General features: G+C 47.5%; 1 protein-coding gene and 1 long non-coding RNA gene across 2 annotated transcripts in view; one reads left to right on the forward strand and one right to left on the reverse strand.

Moving 5' to 3' along the window:
• itpr2 (inositol 1,4,5-trisphosphate receptor, type 2) overlaps positions 1-17,363 on the reverse strand; it is a 128,368-nt gene that overhangs the window by 104,596 nt on the left and 6,409 nt on the right. The window lies entirely within an intron of this gene.
• Positions 16,596-17,310, forward strand: LOC132464836 (uncharacterized). The gene is made up of 2 exons (XR_009527362.1): positions 16,596-17,093; positions 17,192-17,310. It is a non-coding gene; the product is annotated as an uncharacterized LOC132464836 (long non-coding RNA).

The raw sequence follows: 17,363 nt of genomic DNA on the forward strand, positions 1-17,363 counted from the left end.
TGCCTCAGGAACACATAGGGCGAACAAAGGGTTCGCCACTTCAAGGATGTTTGCTCACCCCTTACCCATCAATAAAATGATGACTAATGGGACCATTTAACGCTATGCTGCGCGTGATTGCGCAACATCGAGGCGAATGGTTGAGATTTTGCTATGGGTTGAGGGCAGTACTGAGACTGAGACGGCTTCATCAAACGATACACTATTTCCTCAATGTTTTTTTCCCGCCGTGTTAAAACGTGAGTGGATCGCCCACTCTCCTGGAGCCCCTTGCGTGCCCCACCATCACCTCTCCGTAGCCCGCAGGGATGATCAGTCATCGACCTGTGTGTGTCTGTGTACAAATAGTCAGAATTATTCGAGTTATAAGCATACAATAACATACAACACACATAGGCCTACAATAATCAGGCCTCAGATGGGAGTTCTCTCCGCGTCTTTCTATTAGCTTCAAAAGGAGAAGTCCAATGCATCGGCCAAAGTAAGGGCTTTTTTATACAGTAAACTATTAGTATTATTATACATACATACATACATACATACGTACGTGCGTGCGTACGTGCGTGCGTGCGTGAGAGGCCAGTATGATGTTTTTGAACCATGCAATGCCAGTGCATCAGTATAATGACAAGACAAGCCCAGACTTGGGATATTCCAATCTGAATCATCTGAACCCTTCATCTGATTCACCATTTATGTTGTATTTATATAGTTGTTTAAGGTAAGTATGATGATTTGTGGCAAACCATACAAACCACTGAGTGGTGAATTGAAGTTCAGGTAAAATTGGAAAATAGCCACCAGAGGGCGAGATTTCTCCGTGAGCGGTCTCAGGACCCTAGTTAAAGGCCTACGTGCAGGTTAACCGGAAGTTTTGATTAATGGGTACATAAAGCACTCAAAATATGTGTATCATTTATAAAATGTCTCAAATAGTGTTAAAGTCCAGTTTTTGTCGTTTTTGGCAGTAACGGGTGTTTTCTAACGCCATCGGCGATGACGTCACGTTGGGGAGACGTGGTGGAAGGTAGCCTCAAGGCCGATTTAGGGTCGTTTTAGACGCAGAGACGTAAGCACGTAATTTACACAAGGGACTTGTTTGAGACAAGTTTTGATTTACGGTTCCTTTAAGGTTCCTTAAGGATTGCGCGTGTTGCAAGGGGATTCTCCGCCAGAACAGTAGGGGGAGCAACGAACGAATCTGGGCGTGGAAGTGGAAATCGCTTGCTTGTTTATATTTATGCACTTCCAGTATTTTCGACGAGAGTAGCAGTAGCTAAGTTTAGGTTAGCGGTCTTTTTCCGCACTTTGAACGATGTTAAGGTTGAGTCGAAGACAGTTGAGGGAGCTGGAGCTGATAAGCATTGAAAAGGATGTGGTTAGCTGGCCAATCACAGTCTTTGCGAGCTGCGTAGGGCCGTAGTGTTTTAGTCGCATAGTCAGGAATTTTGGGCGACGCACTTAAGCACGTAAGGGGGGATATTTTACCGCGCAAGGGGGGGTTATGTATCTTACGTGCTTACGCGTTAGGTCTAAAACAGAGCATATATCGGCCTTAAGGGGGGATATTTTACCGCGCAAGGGGGGGTTATGTATCTTACGTGCTTACACGTTACGTCTAAAACAGAGCATATATCGGCCTTCAGGCTGTTTCCCAATGTCAAGGAAGCATGCTCAACGGCCGCCCTTTTAAGGACGCTACGTCATAGAACGCCGACAAGCACTGTTCCAATGTTGAGGACACTCGAAAGCCGCGCCATTTTTGCGACCTTTGTTTTTGAGAATTCCGAGATTTTTCAAGGATGCATCGCTGCATCCAAGACGAGCCAAAACTACCCACAATCCTCTGCGTTCACTGGGCGGGTTCTTGAAAATGGCAGAGCAGTACACGTTCAAACGATCGTGAAGTTATATTAGTTTTCAGAAATATTTTGTGCCGTATTGCTTTTTATAGATTCATCATGTTAATGCAAATAATCAAGCCTAAAAACCTGTGCCACTTTTCAAACGTTTTTGCAACTTAATGATACGTTGCTATATTTTGCATGGACGTAGCTGGTGTTAAACACCACTGTCACCAATGTCAATTTACTCGCTCACAAGATTATATTATTTATGTATACCTATTTATGTTTGTGTTGAATCGTTTTTTTTTAGGGTCAGCCCAGCAAACGGAGGCTTTTGTGCGCCTTAGGGTGGCGCACAAACATTTGTTTACCGGTGGAAGGGATAGTGCCACTATCCAATGTTGTACAATTAATGCACAACCGATAATTTGCAATGTTTGTAATTTTTAATGAACGTATTGAATTGTATTTTATATGATATACTTATGTGTTCAAAGCACTGGTAGATTGGAGGCATATATGAATGAATGAATCAGATCAGTTAAATAATATATCCAAATAAATACACGTTTATCATCTCTTTCTTTGTCTTTTTTCCCCCTGCATAATAGTAATCAACCGTACTGTAAATGTGATGCATGAATTAAGTTCTCAGACAATTTCACTTCGTTTTATAAAAATTGAATGGATTTTCCTTTTAAAGGCACCCAGTGCAACTTTATGTAAACATTCAATGAAAAATAAACATTCAATTTCTAGTCTTTTTTACACGTAGTAAGTTTCAATAACTCCATACCATTACATATCGACATTCAAGGAGCAAAGATGAGACGTCGTTGTGTGGTGAGAACTGATAGAAAATCGTAAACAACAACAATCGCCGGTGGGGAGAAGCCATTTTTCCATTGACTGGAAGCCTGCTTTATTTATTGTAGGTTACAAAAAATAAAGAAAATGGCGGCATTGTTGTTATCGATTTTCTATCAGTTCTCACCACACAACGACGTCTCATCTTTGCTGCTTGAATGTCGGTATGTAATGGTATGGAGTTATTGAAACTTACTACGTGTAAAAAAGACTAGAAATTGAATGTTTATTTTTAAGCCTCGAAAGTTGCACTGGGTGCCTTTAATAAAGACAATTCGATCAACCACAACAAAGCTTTTGTGACTTCCCCAAAGAGGCTCCATGCGAAGGAGACATTACCGCATTCATAACAGACAAAAGTCAAATAAATATCGATCAGCTTGATTGCTGCCATGTTTTATTCATAAGCGCACATGTGTTTACAAGCGGACACGCAGTATTAAAAAGCGGAAGCGGAAGCGCTTCCACACTACCAAGTCGTTCCCAAAGTCCTGCCGAGAACTGATGGTCGGTCAAAGCCAATTAAATGCATGGTCAGAGAAGAATGAGTGGAGAGTTGCTATCATTTAGCAACCAGCAACGAGCGCTGGAGCTAGTCAATGAACAGCAGTGCATACAATAACGACACTTTTATTTATTTTTAATGTCAGTGAATAGCATTGAGTGAAAGTCAAGGTTTTCTTTATATCTAGTGACAGCGATTATGTCGTAAGTACCGGTAAACTTATCAGAAGATCTAGAAATAGAAGGCATAATGCTAGCTATGGGCTAACTTAGCCTATCGGACAGCAATCAGTGCACTTGCAAATGAGACTCGGCTGCAACGATTATTTTAATAATCGATTAATCTGTTGATTATTTTTTCGATGAATCGATGAATCGGATAAAAAAAAAGAAACATTTGGAATTGCCGCATCTTTATTCAAAAACTGAACATTACTTCAAATTCACAGTGCAGACTGAAGTGTAAAAACACCAGGTTATTGCTCCAACGTCCCAGAACTATTAAAAGTCATATTAAATAATAAAAAAATTAAAAAAACATAACTGGGATAACACAAAAAAAAACATACAATGTATGATATACTCTTATATGTATATAAGGGATGTCCATGGTTAACCGGTCGAACCTATAGAGTGGCAAAGTCACGCCCCTTCCGGTAGGGCTCATGGGACCTATGAGATCGAAAAATATGAATGGGTGTCAATGGAGAGAAAATAATTATTTTCTGGTCCCAGTCTTTATATGCCCTGGATTACACATATGTTGTTTGTGGATTTAAAGGATAATTTTTCATGCAAAGAAAACTAAAAATGTTCGTGAAGAAGTTTGATAATTTTAGGTTTTATGTGAGGCCGCTTTGTGAACTACAGCTCTTCGCTGCTCTCGACGCATATGATATACGTCAACACACCCGCCCTTGGAACTCGGCACAGAGATGGCGATCTCTCTGCCCCACTTCACCGCTTTTTCCAAGGGGAGGATAAAAGCATCGAAAGAGGTTAAAACCATTATAAATCGGGGCACGTGCAGAGTTTCAGTTATGCCGATGGGAAGATTGTCGGTCTTCTCCACGCCAGTCGCAGGGAGCGTGACGTCACATACGAGCCGTGTAGTCTTTCTCGTTGTGTTTTCTCTACAGCCTTTATCTGAACAATTGCACAATAAACGGTCGAACTCTTTGCATGAAAAATTATCCTTTAAATCCACAAACAACATATGTGTAATCCAGGGCATATAAAGACCGGGACCAGAAAATAATTATTTTCTCTCCATTGACACCCATTCATATTTTTCGATCTCATAGGTCCCATGAGCCCTACCGGAAGGGGTGTGACTTCGCCACTCTATTGATACCATTTTCGAGACTCCTTGAAATAGAACTTGTAATATTGCTTTAATTGCTGATAAGATGATAGTTCAAGATAGGACATTAAACAGGTCATAATTCTATCTTTACTATCTATTTTATATTACTGGGAAAACAAGTTTTCACCAAAATCTCAATTATTATTATTATTATTTTTCTGTTGCATTTGAACGCATCAATCATATTACTGAGCCGACCTGAACACATCACATTTGACATTGTTTGTGACCATTGGTTAGTTTTTAAGCTAACTAGCTATATCCTGCCGATTTTAACACGGATTTAAAAACGGCATTACTATTTTTAACTGACGGGACTTTCTACACCGTCCGGTTGCGTGATTACTACCGCTGCTTTGAATGATTGTTGATGCACGCGGTGCCGACTCCGAGCCCGTCTGCACAACGTCTACAGCAGCAGCAGCTGACAAAGTTTTCGGTTGGACTAGACGGATACTGAGTTGAAGGAGTTTTTTTAACCCAAAGACAGTGAAGGTCCAACACTTTTATGTAGGCACACTAAAGCTCGCTGTGGGCGTGCATGAACCGTGAACCAACCTGTCGGCGGCTGGCTGTAAACAGTGCTGCGCCTATGAGTAACTTATTAATCGTGCGACACAACGAATCGACGACCAAATTCGTTGCCAACGCATTTAGTAATCGATTTTTATAGATTTTATCGATTCGTTGTTGCTGTAGTATTAGAGGTAATACGGTAATACGTTGGAACGTTCTGTATACATGTAACCTAGGCAACGAGTGGGGGGAGGCCATTAAAAGAACGGAGTTCATACCATGCAGTCACGTCTCTACGAGTCTCCTTGATATCTTAATATGTGTTGCAAGGCCAACTGAACATGGTGTCAGAAGTGAAGACAGTGAGCTGCAAAGTGTTAGTGGTATTCGCTGAGTTAGGTTAGATAAGCCAGTCAGTGAGTTAGCGTTAGCAGCTTGACGGCGGGAGCAACGATGGCTCAGTACCAAGTTAAGCCTCCGGAGCCGTTTTCGTTCAAGGCAGAAGAGTGGACGAAATGGATAAAACGATTCGACAGATTTCGCATCGCGTCTGGAATGGACGCTCAGGACGAGGAAAATCAGGTCAATGCGTTGATTTACACAATGGGAGAACAAGCAGAGGACATTGTAGTTTCTCTACATTTAAACGCAGAAGAGGCGGGAGACTATGGTACCGTGAAAAATAAGCTGGACGCACATTTTGTAACGCGCAGGAACATTATATTCGAACGGGCTAAGTTCAACCAGAGGCAACAAGAGGTCGGCGAGTCAGCAGACAGCTTCCACACCGCGCTGCATTGCCTTGCTGAGTACTGCGGATACGGTGCTCTACACGACGAAATGGTGAGAGATCGTCTAGTCGTGGGCCTGAGGGATAAACGCCTTTCAGAACAGTTGCAGATGGACCCTGAACTGACGTTGGAGAAGGCAATTAACAAGGCACGACAAAGTGAGCAGGTAAAGAAGCAACTTGAAATGCTAAAAACAAACTTTAAAGCAGAAGCCAGTAGCACTCAGCTAGACAGTATGCAATCGTGGCAGCGCAGCGGCTCAAAGCAAAGCATGCAGCGAGATAGGCAGACATTTCATAAAAAGACACTGGAAAGACAAACACAATGTAACAGATGCGGGGACACACGAGGGCATCATCCGCAGCAGTGTCCAGCTAGAGAGGCTGTGTGTAACCAGTGCCGAAAGAAAGGACATTATGCTAGAGTCTGCCAAGCTAAAAAGAAACCGGGAGTTCATGCAGCTGCAGTGACTGAGGAAGACAGCGATGAGGAATACAGCGATGAGGACGTCGCGTTCTTGGGCTCTGTGGAGTCCACAGGTGCCTGCCCATGGATGACAGAGGTTAGGGTGGACAATCAAAAATCAGTGTTTAAGATAGACACTGGAGCAGATGTCACTGCAATCCCAGCAAAGTTGTACACCCAGGGCCAGTTCAGCAAACTTTCCAGAGCCACAAAGACTCTTTATGGACCAGGAGGGACAGCATTAAAGGTGAATGGAAAATGTACAGCTACTCTCAGTAAGGGTAACAAAAGCACACAAGAGGAAGTTTATGTTGTTGATGGGCTACGTACGCCACTCCTGGGTGGACTAGCCGCCATGACACTTCAACTGGTTGCTCGTGTGAATAACATAGGCCTGGATACTAAAGAGACTGTGAAAAGAGAGTTTCCAAATCTTTTCTCTGGACTAGGGAAAATGGAGGGAGAGTACACCATTGTGCTGAAGCCTGGAGCAAAGCCCTTTTCTCTCTCGACCCCGCGACGCATATCCCTCCCACTCATGCCAAAGGTGAGAGAAGAGCTCACTCGCATGGAGCAGCAAGGAGTGATTTCAAAGGTGGAGGAGCCTACAGCATGGTGTGCACCCATGGTTGTGGTGCCCAAGAGCTCTGGCAGAGTCAGGATTTGCACCGACCTCACGGAGCTGAACAGGTCAGTGATGAGGGAGAAGCATCCGCTACCATCTGTTGAGCACACTTTAGGACAGCTTGCAGGAGCCAAGATCTTTTCTAAACTCGATGCCAATGCTGGATTCTGGCAGATTCCGCTGTCCGAAGAATCCTCTCTTCTCACCACCTTCATAACACCATTTGGGCGGTACTGCTACAACCGTCTCTGTTTTGGAATTTCGTCCGCTCCAGAGCACTTCCAAAAACGCATGTCTCGTATCCTGGAGGGCCTGGAAGGTGTTGTATGTCAGATGGACGATGTGCTCATATGGGGTGCCACGCAGAGTGAGCATGATGAGAGGCTAAGGAAGACATTGACACGTCTGCAGGAGGCAGGGGTGACACTCAATGACAAATGTGACTTCTCAAAGAGCAGGATAAAGTTCCTGGGACAACTTATCGACGCCACTGGAGTCAGTGCAGACCCTGACAAGGTGGGCGCTGTGAAAGCCATGGCAGAGCCCAGTAACGTCAGTGAGGTGAGGCGCTTCTTGGGAATGACCAATCATCTGGGAAAATTCCTGCCTCACCTGGCGGAGAAAAAGCGCCCTCTCAGAGATCTATTGAGGAAATCAAACATGTGGGCCTGGGGTCCACAACAGCAGCAAGCCTTTGAACAGATTAAGGCTGAGCTTACAACACCGCCGGGTCTTGCCTTGTATGACCCAAATGCAGACACACTTGTCTCAGCAGATTCATCTTCATACGGCATGGGTGCTGTTCTCCTCCAGCGACGAAATGGAAAAGACTGGAAGCCGGTGGCATATGCTTCGAGAGCCCTGAGCAACACGGAACAGCGGTATGCTCAAATCGAAAAAGAAGCTTTAGCCACAACATGGGCCTGTGAGAGATTTGCAGAGTTCCTTATAGGAAAGGACTTCCACGTAGAGACAGATCACAAGCCTTTGGTTCCCCTGCTAGGCTCAAAGAGTCTGGATGAACTGCCACCTCGCATACAGCGTCTACGTATGCGGCTGATGAGGTTCTCTTACACCATCTCACATGTGCCAGGCAAGGACATCGCCACCGCTGACGTGCTCTCCAGAGCGCCAATCGAGAACACAGCGGAGGGCTTACAGGAAGAAGAGGTGAGCCTGTACGTGGACTCTGTGATGGCAAACCTGCCAGCTACAGACAAAAGACTTAAAGAAATAGAAACACATCAGGACAAAGACACTGTATCCCACACACTGAAGAGATACTGCAAGGAGGGCTGGCCTGATAAATTCTCCATACAAACAGCATTCCGTCCCTACCTGCCGTTCTCAGGTGAGCTAACAGTTAATGAGGGTTTGCTACTTTACGGCTGTAGAATAGTAATTCCAGTGTCACTTAGAGCAGAGATGCTGAACAAACTGCATGAGGGCCACCTGGGACTCACTAAATGCAGAGAGAGGGCCAAGCAATCTGTGTGGTGGCCAGGCCTTAGCAAAGACCTGACACAACTGATAGAGAACTGTGATGTATGCAGTCGGGAGAGAACCAACTTTAGAGAAACACTGCAACCCACTGAGTTCCCAGCAAGACCATGGTCCACTGTGGGGGCAGATCTATTTCAGACAGAAAATAATAAGCACTATCTGGTCATTGTAGACTATTTTTCCAGATTCTTTGAAGTAGCCAAACTCACTTATACAACATCTGAGGCGGTGGTGGAGCACTTCAAATCCATATTTGCACGTCATGGCATACCAGATGTGGTGCGCTCATACAATGGGCCACAATTTGCATCCGAGTACTTCAGGAAGTTTGCACGAGAGTGGGGTTTCAGTCATGTCACATCCAGCCCCCACTTCCCACAAAGCAACGGTGAGGCCGAGCGGGCCGTTAGGACAATCAAGGGTATCCTGAAGAAATCCAGTGACCCTTACCTTGGCCTCATGGCCTACCGGGCCGCTCCTCTGGCGAACGGACACAGTCCAGCAGAGCTCCTCATGGGCAGAAACATTAGAACACCTGTCCCTGTCATCCCATCTCAGCTTAACCCGGGCTGGACAGACATGAACAGTCTAAAAATAATTGAACAAGCATACAGACAGAAGCAGAAACTGAACTACGACCGTCGTCACAGAGCTCGAAACCTGCCACTCCTCCGACAAGGTGACCATGTGTGGGTCAAGGACATCCTTGAGAGAGGCACAGTGGTGTCAAATGCAGGCACTCCAAGATCCTACAATGTGGAGACACCTAGGGGCACGTTGCGAAGAAACAGGTACCATCTCTCGCCCACCCCTATTGCACCAGCAACACGCACCGACTTACCTGAGGATGGTGCATCCACTGCGGTGAACACACCTGTCACACCTGCAAATCCTTGTGACTCGGGGCAGCAGACACCAGTAAAAGAAGGACCTGTCCCTTCCAGAGTGAGAGTACCACCAGTGTACCTAAAAGACTATGACTGTACCTAAAAGACTAAGTCCATGACTGAAGAGAAAAGAGAAAGTGATGTGCAAATGTTGTAAATGTTGTTGATGCTTGTTAGAGTATCTATTTGTTGAAATTGAAAATGCAACTGTTTACATTTGACATGATTTCATAGTTCCAGTAAGACTGACATAAAGGTTAAAAGTTTGAGATTAACATAAAACAGTCTTAGTTTAAAAACCTGTTTGCTTGAAAAGATGCAAGTGTTTAGTTTAACTCTCAAGAGGAGTGAAAGAATTAATTAATGTTTTATTAACAGGAGTTTTATTGTTTTGTTATGCATTTTCTAAGACAGCATCCTTAAGTCAGAAAGGGGGATGTAGTATTAGAGGTAATACGGTAATACGTTGGAACGTTCTGTATACATGTAACCTAGGCAACGAGTGGGGGGAGGCCATTAAAAGAACGGAGTTCATACCATGCAGTCACGTCTCTACGAGTCTCCTTGATATCTTAATATGTGTTGCAAGGCCAACTGAACAGTTGCAGCCCTAAAATGAGTGCCTGCAACTTCCGATCGTGGTGTGACATTATTCAACCATCAATCTACCGCAAATACGACCAGACAGATGTACATTGAACACATATACAAAGCACACCGTCCAACCCGGCGGATGCTGAAAGACAGCCCACAACAAGCCAAACATCCCCACGGCGGGGGTGCTCTCACTCTCGCTAGCCCGTAGCCTACTACACAATCGCTTCAACTTATCCAACTCCAAGGCTAGGCTGCTTCACCAAGACCACAACTAACCACAAGGCCTTCATAACCATGCAGTATGCCGAAGCCGAAAAGGACACACGCACAGTCGCACACACTCATCTTATGCAAAACAATCCGTTTTATCATCAACATTCAGTCACTGCAAAGATGTAAAGACTAGTGTTACGAGAGTGGCGTATGTGTGTGCGCGAGAATGTGTGTGCGCGAGAATGTGTGTGTGTGTGTGTGTGTGTGTGTGTGTGTGTGTGTGTGTGTGTGTGTGTGTGTGTGTGTGTGTGTGTGTGTGTGTGTGTGTGTGTGTGTGTGTGTGAGTGACGTCAGCGAATGAGTCGACGAATGAGTGAACGAGCGATTGAGCGAGTGTCAGTCTAGGAGGAATTAAACAAGACCGGTTGTGTTTCCGAGTTACGTGTATTGTACTGTTGAATAAAGTACCAAACGCCGAGAATCCGTGCCCGTGTCTTCCGACCTATAAACAGACCCACTGCCGGTTATAGTGAAGGGTGTTACCCCCGAAAGGACATCGGCCCTGGAGGGAACGTCTCCCCTGTGCTCCCGGACTACGGTCTGAGAGCCAAGAAACAGGAAAGGTGTAACATTGGCGACCACGAAGGGACCCTCTCACGCAAACGGAAACGCAGTGGTGAGCAAAGAATGAACGGTGAAATAAACCGGAGAAGTAAGAAGAGACAAAAGAATAAGCGGGAAGCATTGTTTACCTGATTCAGCTAAGCTAAAATGGCGGACGCTAACCGTCGTAGCCCGTGCAATCTCGGCTACTCAAAGTCCAACCCGTTCGTAACGATAAACGACGGTGATGTGGAAGAAACCATAGACAATATGAGTGAAGGAAATACAAGTTATTATGGACTTTCTAACGTGTTCCACCGTGAAGTGGAGCCTATTAGAATGAAGCATGCGGCGGCACCATGTGAGCTCATTCAACCCAAGTTCTCAAGCTGGAACCCCTTCATTAATTCCGAAGAGGACAGCTACCGTTTTCAATGCGGTGCGGCCAACAGACCAAGTGACTTTATTCCACAACCTGCTGCTATTGCAACGCCACATTCAAATCCCTTTTCTTCGGACCAGGGGAGTTACATCCACAGCACCCCCAAGATCGTTTGCCCCCCAGCCCCCACATGCCTGTGCACCACCTGCCCTTCTTCATCAAAGGATATTAACTATGGACATTCGCCGCAGCCAGGGCACAGTCGGACTATGAAGTTCAAGAGCTCTTTTCGCAAAGGTGAGCAACCAAAGTCACATCAGCCCTCCTCTGAGAGTGAGGATGACTATGATCATCGAGAAAGAGTCCCCACTTTGAGACCCGGACAGTATGATGGCACCACACCCTGGACAGAGTTCCTGCACAGGTTTGAGAGTTGTGCTAAAGCTAACTACTGGTCCGCAAAGACAATGGCTGTCCAGTTGAAGTTCTGCATGGTGGGTGCAGCCGGGGCCATCATCCACAGAAATCCCCGGTCCACCCAGTGGGACTACGTCCGCCTGGTGGAGGAGATAGAAACTGCATACGGCCCTTCCTCGCAGCATGCAGCTGCAGTAGCTATCGAGCTGAGACAGCGTGTCCGCAAACCGGGTGAGGCTCTCCATGTTTTGCGAGATGACATCTACGGGAGAGTGTCAGTAGCCTACAGCAACAGGGCTGATGCCGAACAGGACGCCATAGGAGTTGAAGTCTTTACTAATGCTCTAGGGGATGCAGAAATTGTACAAAAGCTTTTAGAGCAGCGCCCACAAACATTAGCCCAAGCCTTTGACATTGCCCATCGCTATGAAACCACAAAGCGAGCAGCATCATATGTCGCCGGTCTCATGCACTCAGGAGCCCGTGACATAGCTGAGCGCAGGCCCCGTGCTATGGTGATCAGAGAGGGAACCGACGAAGAGGAATTAAAGACGGCTACAGCGCCCCCATCAGCCATCTTTAAACCTGCGTCTTCCAGCCACAGTCACACACCATATAGAGGTAAAAGCCCCAGAGACATTAAATGGGATGAGATTCGGTGTCACAACTGTTCAGGCTTGGGTCACATGAAGAGAAATTGCCCCTCACCAAGAAATGCAACTAGGGCTCTAACTTCAACCATGTCCCCTCAAAGCTCAAGGTCAGCTGTGCTTCACCTTAAGGCCCAGGGTCAAGAAATGAACATTCACATGATTGTGTACGAGCTAGAAGTGTGCGCTGTTTTGGACAGTGGGGCTCGGAAAAGTGTTTTTCCTCTGTGTCATTACAACGGCATTCATCCAGATGTCAGGCCTCCACTTCAGTCATCCATCGTAGAGACTCTGATCGGTGTTGGGCCTGGTGACATACCCGTGCTCGGCGAAGCTCACATCCCTGTCCAGATCAACAACCGTCAGGTGAGCGTCCTCTTCCTGGTTGCTGATATAGCTGGTGACGAAGCCCTGCTGGGCCATCCATTCCTGAGCCAGGCCCAGGCACGTCTTGATTTTAGGAATCAACGGATTGTGCTGTTTGGAGAAGAGGTGCCGTATTTCGATTCCAAAAACAAACCAACGGCGCACTCAGTGAGAGTGGCCCGGACGGTGGTGCTGGAGGCTGGGCAGGAGTTTGTGGTAAGAGGCAACATCCACCTTAAAGATCCAGTTGAAGGGGGATTGATGCTGAGCCCCACCAAAGGCTTTGTTGAAAAACACAGACTGTTAGTGGCCCGAGTTTTAGTGGAAGTTCAGCCCCATATGACCATGCCCCTCCGCATCTTCAATCCAGGCAACAGTGCCGTAACCATTAAAAAGGGGGCCATCGTGGGACTCCTCCAGCCGGTAGAGGTTCTGCAGCCTACGAACGCGGTTGCCCACAACCAGCCTGAACAGACTGTCAGCAGCCGCCCTCCGGTCCCCCAGCACCTACAGGAGCTCTATGCCCAGAGCTCTACTGAGCTTAACCAAGAGGAGCAGCTGCGGCTAGCTCAGCTGCTGTGCACCTATGAGAATGTGTTCTCCACAGGACCCACTGACCTCGGCAGGACCAGCCTGGTTCAGCATGACATCGTAACCATGCCAAGCCTCCCAGTCAAGCAACCACCACGCCGGATGGCGTTGGAGAAACAACAGGATGCTGACCAACAGATACAACAGAGCCTGGGGGCGGGGCTGGCCCGCCGCAGCAACAGCAGTTGGGCATCTCCCATAGTGATGGTAAAGAAAAAAGATGGGACGTACCGCCTCTGCATAGATTATAGAGGCCTGAATGACTGCACGATCAAAGATGCATATCCTCTGCCCCGCATCCAGGACACGCTGGACACCCTCTCTGATGCCAAGTGGTTCAGCACCCTTGACCTCGCGGCCGGCTACTGGCAAGTCGAACTGACCCCAAGAGCCCGCAAAGCAGCAGCATTCTGCACCAAAAGTGGACTGTTTGAATGGAATGTCATGCCATTTGGACTGTGTAATGCCCCGGCGACATTCCAGCGCTTGATGGACCGGGTGCTGGCCGGAATGCAGTGGGAGACCTGCCTAGTGTACCTGGACGACATCATCGTTTTGGGCAGCGACGTTCCGCAGATGCTGCAGCGGCTGGGCCAGGTTTTCAGTCGTCTCGACCAGGCCAAACTGAAGCTAAAACCATCTAAGTGCTGCCTCTTCCGCCGCCAAGTAGCCTACCTGGGTCACATCGTTTCAGAGAGCGGTGTGGCCACTGACCCCAACAAAGTCCAGAAAGTGCAGGACTGGCCAACACCGACATCAATCCAAGATGTCCGTCGCTTTGTGGGCCTTGCATCTTACTATCGGCGGTTCGTTAAAGACTTTGCTTCCATTGCAGAACCTCTCCATGCCCTGACCAAGAAACATGCCCAGTTTCGCTGGTCTGAGGAATGCCAGGCGGCATTTAATGAACTTAAAGGCTTGCTAACGACCGCGCCAATCCTGGGCTACCCACTCGACCAAGGCAACATGATACTAGACACAGACGCCAGCGACGTCGGTATCGGCTCTGTTCTCTCGCAGGTTCAGCAGGGTGTGGAACGTGTGCTAGCCTATGGAAGCCGCAAGCTGTCCACAACTGAACAGAATTACTGTACCACACGGCGAGAACTGCTAGCCGTGGTCGACTTCACGTCACACTTTCGCCAGTATCTCCTAGGGCGGCGCTTCACGGTGCGCACCGACCACAGCAGCCTTCGGTGGCTAACAAGGATGAAGGAGCCTGAGGGACAGCTCGCCAGGTGGCTCGAGAGACTTGGCGAATACAACTTCGAGATCATCCATCGCCCTGGCCAGCTTCACGGCAACGCAGACAGCCTCTCCCGGAGACCCTGCCGTCAGTCCTGTCCTTGTAAGCTCCCCAGCCCATCTCCTCCTCAGTTGAACATCAGTCACCAGGCTGTGCAGTGCAATTTGGACTCTGACATCAACCAGGCGATGCTGAGTCCAGTGGGGGTAGAGAGACACCCAGCTCCCGCAGAAGCAAGTCTAGTGGGGGTAGACAAGGCCCTGCCAGCTGACTCTAACAACTTAAAGTCCCCCGAGAAAATATACCTGACTAAGTCAAAAGAAAATTAACTGTTTGGTGGTTGGTCCCTGGAGGAGCTGCGACAAGCCCAGGAAGACGACGCAGACATTGCACCCATCAGAACCTGGTTGGAAACCAGCGGAGAGCGTCCTGCATGGGTAACAGTCTCACCATGCAGCCCAGCCACAAAGACATATTGGAGCCAGTGGAAACGCCTCTACATCAGAGACGGAGTGCTAGTTAGACGCTTCTACTGCCTGGACGATACCCAATTCTATCCACAAGTAGTGCTGCCCCGCACCTTCCGGCCAGACATCATGAGACAGATGCATGAGGGACAAGTTGGCGGACATTTTGGTGTAGAGCGCACGGTAGCTCGGCTGCAAACCCGATACTTCTGGTACAGAATGAGGGAGGACGTCGCCCTGTGGTGTAACACCTGCACCAGCTGCGCATCAAAAGCCAGGCCACGGAAGACACCACAAGCCCCCATGGGCACTGTTCGAGTCGGAGCGCCTATGGAGCGCATCGCTTTGGATATTATGGGGCCACTGAATGAGACTGAACGCCACAACAGATATGTGCTGGTAATACAGGACTATTTTACAAAATGGGTCGAAGCTTTTCCCCTACCTAACGAACAAGCTGTAACTGTGGCTGAAGTGCTCGCCTCCGAGTGGGTGTGTCGCTATGGAGCCCCGCAGACACTGCACAGCGACCAAGGCCGGAACTTCGAGTCTGAGGTGTTCCAGGAAATGTGCAAGCTGTTCGGGATCGACAAAACACACACCACACCTTTCCGTCCTCAGTCCGATGGGCAAGTTGAAAGGTTCAATGCCACTCTACAAAAGATCCTGGCCACGACAGCCGAGCGTTGCCACTGGGATTGGGACCTCATGATTCCCTACGCTGTCATGGCCTACAGAGCAACAAAGCACAGTTCAACTGGTTTCACCCCGAACTACATGATGTTTGGCCGGGAAGTGAGTGAGCCAGTAGACCTTGTATCCGGCCTGCCGCCGGACCCTGAACCAGCTCCCTCAGCCCCTGAGTATGTCCAGCACCTTCGAGAGCGACTGGAGCTGGCGCACCAAATCACCAGAGATGCTCTCGGAGAGTCTGTGGAACGTGCAAAGAGACAATATGACAAGAACTGTTGCCGCACACATTACAACGTTGGTGATGCTGTGTGGTACCTCATCAAAGGAACAAAAAAATTCAAGAACAGAGTGAGGAAGTTCCTCCCATCTTACGAAGGGCCATTCTTCGTTCTGGGTCAGTTGGACGACCTGGTTTATCGAATCCAGAAAGGGCCAAAGACTAAAGTAAAGGTGGTTCACCACGATCAGCTAAAGCCTTATCGCTGCCGGGACCCACTGGACAATACTTGGGCCCTGGAGCAAGCCCAGAGCTGGACACCAATGGAGGTGTCACCCCCAGACGACGTAGATCCTGCTGACACTCTACTGGGTCTGCCCCAGCTCTTCTCCAACACTGATGACAGCTCCAGCTTTCCCTCATCAGATCCAGCTGTGGACATCCCTGTAGCTGCTGCTTCTCACCTTGACTCCGTTCCTGTGGAGTTAAAGGACAGTGGGGGTTGTGCGGCGGTGCAGCACCCTCAGAGCCCTCGTTCTCAAAGGCCCCAGCGCAGGCGTAGACCACCGACTCAGTTGGGTGAGTGGGTGGCTCACTGAGCGCCCGTGTTCATGGGCAGTTCCAGGACTTTAAGGGCAATGTTTACAATGTTTAAAAACAATAATAAGTTGCTTATTGCTTATGTTTTGTATTTCTCTAGGTAAAAAATATATATATAGATATATATATATATGTTTGATACAAAGTCAAATGTTATAGGCTCTTCCAGCAAATTGTTAGTTTCTATACTTAAAAAAAAGAAAGAAAAACTTGACGTAATGCTTGTTGTATGCACTATGGGGTAAACTGCATTTGGTTCTGCAGGTTTGCATTTTTCTGTTAATATTTTGAGTAATTACAGAGAACTACTATTATCCTTAAAATGCTAATTATATCTTCTACTCGTAGTCTGAACGATGGGTATTGTAATGCCTTTTCAGAATTTGTTCTGCTCAACTGTAATATGTGCACTAAACGCAACACACTGTTCAATTCTTGCCTTTGCACTACAAGCTACACTTTATCGTCATTCCTCTTAAATCGACGCCTACTAGTTATACTGCACCCTTTGAACTAGATTGAATGTGTATGGGGGCTGTATATCTGTATGGACATGTTGGTGTATTATTGTGCTGGAGTGAAAAATCTGTTTTGATTGTCATCCAGAGTGGGGGTAGTGTTACGAGAGTGGCGTATGTGTGTGCGCGAGAATGTCTGTGTGTGTGTGTGTGTGTGTGTGTGTGTGTGTGTGTGTGTGTGTGTGTGTGTGTGTGTGTGTGTGTGTGTGTGTGTGTGTGTGTGTGTGTGTGTGTGTGTGTGAGTGACGTCAGCGAATGAGTCGACGAATGAGTGAACGAGCGATTGAGCGAGTGTCAGTCTAGGAGGAATTAAACAAGACCGGTTGTGTTTCCGAGTTACGTGTACTGTACTGTTGAATAAAGTACCAAACGCCGAGAATCCGTGCCCGTGTCTTCCGACCTATAAACAGACCCACTGCCGGTTATAGTGAA

This window comes from Gadus macrocephalus, chromosome 9 (genome assembly GCF_031168955.1).
Source record: "Gadus macrocephalus chromosome 9, ASM3116895v1".
Taxonomy (NCBI): Eukaryota; Metazoa; Chordata; class Actinopteri; order Gadiformes; family Gadidae; genus Gadus; species Gadus macrocephalus.